Consider the following 8,745-nt stretch of genomic DNA (forward strand, 5'->3'; position numbering starts at 1 on the left):
CCCCCGGGGGCACCCATCGAGGACACAGAGCCCCGTCCCCGGGCACGCAAACACCCCCCCCCCCCCGACACTCCAGAGCCCCGGGCACACACCGGGGACACAAACACCCCCCCGGACACGCAAAAAGCCCCCCCGGACACCCCAATTCCTTCTGGAGACACAAAGACCCCCGCGGGTACTCACTGGGGACACAGCCCCCCTAAGGGGACACACACACCCCCTCCCCAGGCACCCACCCGGGACCCCATCCCCCCCGGATACCCTCTGGAGACGCCTCACCCCCCTCGGGCACCCCCGTCGCTGCACCGGGGCACCCTCTGTGCTGCTCCGGGAACCGGGACCCCCCCGGCACCCTCCTGTGGTGGGGGAGGAGGCTGGGGACACCCCCCGGAGGGGTCTCTGCACCCCTACACCCGGCACGCTCCTGTGCTGCACCCACAAAGGGTGCACAAGGGACACCCCTTTGCCACCCCCCCGTGATGCACCCAGGGACAGGGACCCCCCTGCCACCCCCCCTCCACTGCACCCATGGACAGGGGCACCCCCATTCCCCCCCCGAATGCGCCCACGAACACGGGCACCCCCCGCATCCCTCAGACCCCCCTGCACTATTTTAGGGAACAATGGCACCCCCCAGGCACCCCAATTCCCCCCTCCCCCCTTCAGGCACACTTGGGCACAGGGATGGGGGCAGCCCTGGACACCCCACCGCGCACCCGAGGACAGGGACACCCCTTGGGGACCCCCTGCACCGGGACAAGGACATTCCGGCTCCGTGTTCGGGGCGCTCATGGCAGGGGGGTGGGGGCCCCCTGAGCTCCCCAGCCCACCCGGGTCACGAGTGGGGGCAGAGCTCAGCCCGGCCTGCAGCGAGGGGGGGAGCGGAGCAGGGCGGTCACGTCCCTCTGTCCCCGCGGGCCACCATTGGCCGTGGGGAGCAGGGTCGGGAGCAGGACCCCCTCCCGGTGACCCCGTGGGAGCCCCTCACCACGCGTGTGTGCGACTGTCCCCCCCCCCGCCCCGTGTGACGCCAGCGGGGCTGAGAACAGACGCGCTCGTTGCGCGAAGCGGCTGCGCCGGGGCCGATGGCTGCGGCACCGCGGTGACTTCACCGCCCGCCCCGCGCATTGGCTGCGCCCGCCGCCGCCACGGCAGCCCCGGACCCCCCCGTCACAGCCACCGGCACCCCCGGACCCCCCCTGTCACAACCACCGGCGGCCCCGGACCCCCCCCGTCACAGCCACCGGCAGCCCCGGACCCCCCCTGTCACAGCCACCGGCAGCCCCGGACCCCCCCCCCGGTCACAGCCACCGGCACTCCCGGACCCCCCCTGTCACAGCCACCGGCACCCCCGGACCCCCCCTGTCACAGCCACCGGCAGCCCCGGACCCCCCCCATCACAGCCACCGGCAGCCCTGGACCCCCCCACCCCCACTATCGGCACCCCCGGACCCCCCCGGCGCCTCGATCGCCACCCCTGGAACCCCCCATTACTGCTATCGGCACCTCCGGACCGCTGTTCCCACCGTCATCGGCACCCCCGGACCCCCCCTCACTGCCAGAGGCACCTCCGGCTCCCCCTCCTCACCGATATCGGCACCCCCGGACCCCCCTCACTGCCACCGCTGTTCCCAGACCCCCCTCACTGCTATCAACACCCCTGGACCCTTCCCCATCTCCATCGGCACCCCCAGACCCCCCCTCACCGCCATCGGCGCCTCCCCTGTCCCCCTCACCAGCGCCGCGGCCCCGGCCCTGCTCTGCCCCCCGCCCTCTGCTCCCCCGCTGCTGCCTGGAGGGGATTTGCATCGCCCCCAAGCCCAGTGCCAGCCTGGCGTGGGGTCACTCCGGCGGGGTCCTGCCCACCCCCCTCCCAAAATCTGTCGAAATTCCTGTTTTTCCAGGCCCTGATGGCGTCTTCTGCATCCTGTGCCAGGCAAACCGGGCATCCCGGGCCTTTGTTTGTTGGCGCTGCTAATGAGGGCTCCCCAGCTAGTCCGGGCTGGGGGGATGAGTGGTGGTGCCCCCACTACTGGGGGGTCTGCAGGGGGACAGGGATGGTCCCTTCCCCTCCTGGGGCTCCTGAGGAGCCACGCACTCCCAAATTGTGCCCGGCACCATGTAGGTCACGGAGCCGGGAATGACAGGGCAGCAGAGCCGGCACCCACAGCCCCGGGGCCACCCAGGGATGCCTGGCGTGGTGGGGCCACCCAGGGCTGGCTGGGGGCTCGCCCAGCCCACGGGGGTCCTGTCACGGTGTGGGAATCTGGGGCAGTGGCAGCGTGGTCACTGCGTGTGCGATGAGCGTGCAGCGTGTGCTCTCCGTGTGCTGGCTGCGTGTCCCGTCACCCGCGTGTTCTCTGCGTGCTCCCCACATGTCACTGTGCCCTCTCTGCACGCCCAGCATGTGCTCACTGCCCACCCCGTGCTCCCCGTGCGGCCCTGGAGGGACCTTGGGATCCTTGGGATGCAGGGAGCGTGTTTGCCTGTGCTGTGCTTGTCACATGCGCTTTGCACACTCAGTGCACACTCACACCACGCTCCCTGCACACTCAAGGGGACGTTTCCAGCCGGGTGTGGCAACAGCATCGGGTCTCAGCTGCCGGGTGCAGGGACACTGGGACAGCCTCCAAATCCTCCTGCTTCCCTTCCCAGTGCTCGTCCCTGTGGAATTGGCTGCCAGGGAACGTGCACAAAACCGCACACGTGTGTGCAAGGGCAGTGTCGGCCGGGGGGTGTTTGCACCAACACTCACACGGACACATGATCACGGGTTGTTTTTTGCCTGCACACGTGCTTATCCCAGTGTGCCACCCGTGTTTCCCCCACAGGACCAGGGCTCTCCCTCTCCCCCTCACCTGATGGGTGCAGGGTCCAGCCAAAATCCCTCCTTCGGGCCCAGCCTGGTCCCCAGGCCTGGGCCGCAGCAGGTCCCCGCACTGGTGGCTCCTGCTGTGGGGACACAGGTGCCCATGGACAGTGGAAAGGGCCCCGCTGGCCCCAGGGAGCGCTGGCAGCTCACAGGCCTCAGCACAGGGCTTCCTAATGTTTTTACAGGGAAACACAGATTTAGATGCATTTGAGCCCCCCAGCCCCCTCCCTGCTCCTGATCACATCCAGCGTCCCAGGGGTGCAAACATGGGGCCGGCAGCAGCAAATCCCCCATGTCCCAGTCCTCACCAGGATCCACTAATGGTGAGTCCCCTGCTGCGTCCCTAAGGTGCCACCTGTCCCCACACCTCTGCGTGCCACCAGGACCCACAACCTTATGGGGTCTCCACGAGCTGTTGGAGCCCCACACTCCAAGACTGGCCGAGGGAAAACAGGAAAGCAAGTGGGGCTGTGCCGGAAGGCGGCTATTGTTGGCCAGGGAGCAGAGGGAGCGTGAGGGGCCAGAGGCATCGTGGCCACCCTGTCACCCCTCCGTGCCCTGAGCTACTCGTGGCTGCCCACTCCCCCTGGATGTGCCCCAACGTGGGCAGGCTCAGGGCTGTCCGGGGCTTCCCCTCCCACCCTGCTTCTCTGCTTTGGAAGGGAAAATAAACAAACCTCCTTTTTCTGTGTGTTACTTCCCCGGCACAAGGAGGGCCCAGCTTCCCGGCCCTGGAAGCAGGAGGATTTGGAGCCCTGGCTCTGTGTCAAATGAAAAAATCCTGCAAGAAACCTGGAATTTCCTGCTGGGCAGAAACCCGGAGGTTTGACACTCCTGGTGCTGGGGTGGGACAGGAGGGGTGGGAGGGACGGGGAACACGAGGGACAGAGGGGACACCCCCCACCCCACGCCCAAGGCACACACCAGCTCACGGCTCTGCTGGTTCCTGTGCCGGTGGATCCTCGATCTTCCTCCTTGCCTTGAAGCCACTGGGGGAGTTTTGGCAGCTCCTGCCAGGCCTCCAGTGCACCCCAAGTCCCCACCCTGCCACCGTGGGGTTCTCCCAGGGACACGGCCCTGGTCCCTCCCCATCTGCTGCAGGAAGGGGCCGGGGCGAACCCTGCTTGGCTTTCCCAGCTCCTGCTTTACCCCCACAATTTGGGGCTGCCCCCCTTGCCCAGGACACCCCCAGCAGAGCTGCCCAGTGTGTCTCAGGGACAGCTGGGGGACAGGCAGGGTGATGAGGGGGATGGTGGTGTCGTGCCTCAGTTTCCCCAGCTGGAAGAGGTGCCATAAGGTGAGGGAGCAGCTGGAACCCAGCATGGAAGCTGAAGGGAAGTGTGTCCTGAGGGAGGGTACAAACACACCTGGGGTGGTTTCACCCCAAAAAAGCCCTTCAGGGGAGGGGCCAGTTCAATGGGGAGCATCCTCCATCCCCCATCACCCAGCAGTCCTGGCCTTGACACCCTACACTAGCCAAATCCCAGGGGACAAGGACACGGAGATGGTGGGACTGGGACAGGGCTTGGCCCAGGGATCTACTGGAAAGATGGATCAAGTTACTCCAGGAGGGAAATTCCTGCAGCCCCCAAAGCAAGGACCAGGAGCTGCAGGAACTGTGGGTTTGGGGTGTCTGGGGAGAAGGGCAGGGAGGGGGCTCATGCTGTGCCACAGTGGGAGTCCTGTCTTAGTTAATAGCAGCGGATGGGAAAAGCATTTCCAGGATGATTTTAAACCCCCCAGGCTCTTTTCATCCTCCTCCATCCTCCCAATTCCCTGGGAAGGGGGGAAATCTGCAGGGGCAGCCCTGACCCACTGCAGCTGGGTCACTCTGGGACAGCCCCGGCAGCGCAGGGATGTGGCAGGAAGAGGTGCAGGCTGGCACGTCGCACATTTTCTTAGAAGGAGGAGAAAAACTCCCAAACCACCAAAAAATTCCCCCTGCTCCCTTGGAAAGGGCACTGAAACCACAGCAGGGCCTGTACACCCCGTGCGGGAGGACGTGGGTGCCACTGGCCGTGTCCCGGCAGCCTCTGGGGTTGGCAGGGATTTGTTCACCAGGACCAAAAATGATCTTGGGGCCCCTTCTCCTGGTAAAGCAGCGGGTGAGGAGGGACCTGCTGTCCCTGTGGGGCCCGAGCAGCAGGTGCTCTCGGTATCAGTGTCAGGGGATGGGACATGTCCTCCCTGCTCCAGCAATTTCCCAGAAGCATTCCAGGTCCTGCCCATGTTCCTGGAGCTGCTGGCCCCTGGCCTGGCCTGCGCCATACAAGGGAGAGGGAGCACGTGCCATGCTGGTGGCTGTTCTTTGTCCCAGGAATGGCTGTCACCTCCTCCATGGAGTCCAAAACCAGAGTGGAGCAAACCCAGCGCCCTGTTCTGTGTGGATCAGCTGGGGGGCTGCCAGGGACCCTGGGGAATCTGGCCCCAGAGGCATCAGCTGTCCAGGGAACACAGAACAAACAAAAAGCACATTACAGAGCTTGGAAAGTGTCCAGTGCCCGTGGAATGGATGAGGGACGGAGGCACTCCCAAGGTCTGGGGCTGAGTGCGACAGCAGAGCTGTGCAGGGACATGTCCTGTGCCACCTGTGCTGCCGTTTCCCCGACTCAAAAGGTGCATGGAATGAGGCAGTACCTCCTGGGGATGGGAACACAGTCCATGGGCCCATGGTCCCCACGGCCCCTCAGGGGGTCCCCCCGCTGTCTCTGGGACAGTGCCCAGGGCTGGAGGGGCAGGACAGGGCAGCTTAAGGACATTCTTGTGTCACAGCCCAGCCCCAGCAACGCTCTGAGCAGGATCTGCTGGACAGGGAGGTGGTGGCAGGTGGGGACATCCTTGTCCTCACCCAGTGGGACATGGCTCTGGCACCTGTGGGGTCTGTTCCCCCCTGGCTGCTTTCCAAGGGTCCAGGCAGAGGCTGCCCCACTTCCCAGCTTCCTACTTTAAGCAAACCCTAATGGGACTCGTGACAGATGCACTCGACCCTTCCACCAAACCAGTGATGGTCTGGTCTGGGATCCAGAGGAGGAGAAGGCCAGAGCCAGGCCAAGAAGTACAGGCAACCCCTGAAGGAGCAGAGCGACCCAGGGAGCATCGATGCTTGTGAGCTCAGAATCGGACTTATTTATCAAGGAACAATGAAAGTCGTGGGTACAAGAAGCCCCCTGCACTTTTCCCTGTGAGCCAACTGCTTCATCCCATCACCCTGCCAGTCCCAGTGGGTGCCTCGAGCTCTCCCTGCCTGGCCCTGTGACTGTCCTGGAGCAGGGACACCTGCTCCTGAGCTGGTGCCTCAAGGAACAGAGACCGACCTTTCCCCCAACCACAGATCTTTGGATGAGTCCAATTTGAGTTCCCCCTGATCTGCAGCTGGACTGCACATCTGTGATCTCCTCTGGAGGTGGGACACATCTCAAGGTTTGGGATGAGACTGAGAGATCCTTCCCCACCCAAGCTGGAGAGACCCTTACTTGGAACAGCTCCTCGGTGAGTTCCTGACACCACCCTCAACTAACACCAATGAAATCCATGTAGTTAACTCCTTCAGATGTAAACCATTGTCCAAATCTGGGACTAAGACTGGACCTGGCTGTACCTAAGGTCCATCAGGAGTTTAGGAAGCAGGCGGGTCTTGTCTGATCCTTGTACTCAACAGAAAGGTCTCTCTTACCCTTTCAGATCTTCAGTCTCAGTGCAAATCATTCCAGCCCAATTCCAACTTGATTTTCCTTAGTCTTTTACATCCATGCAGGAAGTACCAGAGGGAACCTCACCATTTAACTCTGTTAAATCACACTTTCATAGATTCATATTAAAATAACTTTTACAGCATTGATGGTGGTTCTTTGAGTGACCCTAAATCACTCATCTGCGACAAATTGATGTCATTGGCAGGATCCTAAATCTGGATTCATGGCAGAACTGAGGCCCTGAAGCTCCTGAGCTCCTCAGGGTTCAGAGGATGGAGAAGCCCAGCAGGGGAGGCTCAGGGCGAGCCACGGCTTCCTGGGAGCAGCAGGAGCCCCTGCTCTGAACCACAGGAAAGGAGCACTTCCCTCGGAACATACGGCAGCCGCAGCCCCCTCCGTGCCACCAGCCCGCGCCCGCTCCAGCTCCGGGGCAGATGCCATCTGTGCTTTTTGGGAAGGGATCAGCCCCGCAGAGGGGAGGCTGCTGGAGCCCTGGGCATAGTACCTGCTCGGCCCAGGCCCTGCAGTGCAGATCTGCAAAGCTGTTCTCTGGATTCTCAGCAAAGCCTTTGTGAGGGCTCTGCACCCAACCAGTGCCTGGGGAGATGAGCAATGAAAGTACTGAGATGTCCTGGTCAAGGCTAAACCCCCTCGCCAGGCTGGGATCAGCTCAGGGGGCTCAGCTTGGGGTGCTCAGCCTGGAAGGCTCAGCCGTGGGGGCTCAGCTCAGGGGGCTCAGCCCCAGGGGCTCACAGCTGCCTGATCCCTGCAGCACTCACAGCTGCAGCTCAGGAGCGAGTAAACACGAGATGAAAGCACAGGGAGATGAAAGCGGGGCTGGGGCTGCCGGGGCAGAGGCAGAGCGAGGCTGAGCTGTGGCTCCACAGACCTGTCTGGGCAACATCCTGCACTGCCGGGCCTGGGGGCCGGGCTCAGCCACCTCCAGCCCTGCCACATCTTCTCCCACAGAGAAGGTGCTGTTCCTCCTCCTCCCTTGGCTGAGTTGGTCTCGCACAGGAGGATCTTTCCCCCTAAAAGGAAGGGGGGCCGAGGAAGGCACGTCCCTGCAGCCCCGTGGGTCACAGCTGGTTGGGTGCCACACACCCCCGGACTCAGCACCCACAGCATTCCAGGTGGGGATGAGAGGGAAGCTGAGGAACAGCGGCAGGAGCTGCCCTGGCTCCGAGAGCTGACCCAGCACCGCTCAGCACCCACCTGCAGCCCCACCACAGCTCTGCACTCGGGGCCTTGCAGGTGTCCTGGTTTCAGCTGGGATAGAGCCAGTTCTCTCCCCAGGAGCCAGTACAGGGCCGTGTGTGGGATTTGGGATGAGAATAATGCTGATAACACACCGATGTTTTGGTGTTGCCGAGCAGTGCTTACCCTAAGCCAAGGACTTTGTGTGTCCCGTGCTCTGCCAGCAAGGAGGGGCACAAGAACTGGGGGGAGCAGGGCTGGGACAGTTGACCCAGGCTGGCCAAAGCAATATTCCACACCAAGGAACAGCACGTTCTCCAGCTGAGCTGCACCCACAAAACATTGGGAGAGGGGCTGGAGGGTGGTCCCAGCACCTCCACTGTGCAGGGGAACAGGCAAGAGCCAGTGCTGCAGGCAGGGAACAGGAGGAGCTACAGGTGGGGAACCCCTCACTCCCCTCCTGGCCACAAAAACAACGTGCATCCCCCAAATGCAGAGTTTTTCCCAATTTAGTCCACCAGCCTCAATGACTGCACCCCTGGCTCCTCCCCATGGCAGAGGAGCCTCTTGGCAAGTTGGTGAGCTGGAATTTCCCTCCCCTGCCCACTTCCACCCAAGTTTCAGAGCTGGGAGAACAGCTCAACCCTTGGGAACAGGGACACTGCAGCCACAAGTCAGGACAACCCAGGGCTGCTGTCAGGCCCCACGGCCTCGGGACCCAGTGCAGGGTTCAGGGCAGCCCAGACCTGGCACCTGGAGAGCAGGAGGAACCCAACCAACCTGCCAGGAACCCCACACTAGGAGCACACACCCACGAGCTCCCAGCTCTCCAGCACAGTCCCCAAGGAGCCCAAACACCCCGTGTTTGTTTTGCTGAGGGGAAGGCTCTGACGAACGTGCAGTCACGAGACGCTCGGCAGCGGCGTGTGCTGTGTAAATACAACATAATTTATTGGTTCCATTTCAGAGCACGAGTGGTATTTG

This window comes from Corvus hawaiiensis, chromosome 28 (assembly GCF_020740725.1).
Source record: "Corvus hawaiiensis isolate bCorHaw1 chromosome 28, bCorHaw1.pri.cur, whole genome shotgun sequence".
In the NCBI taxonomy this organism is placed as follows: Eukaryota; Metazoa; Chordata; class Aves; order Passeriformes; family Corvidae; genus Corvus; species Corvus hawaiiensis.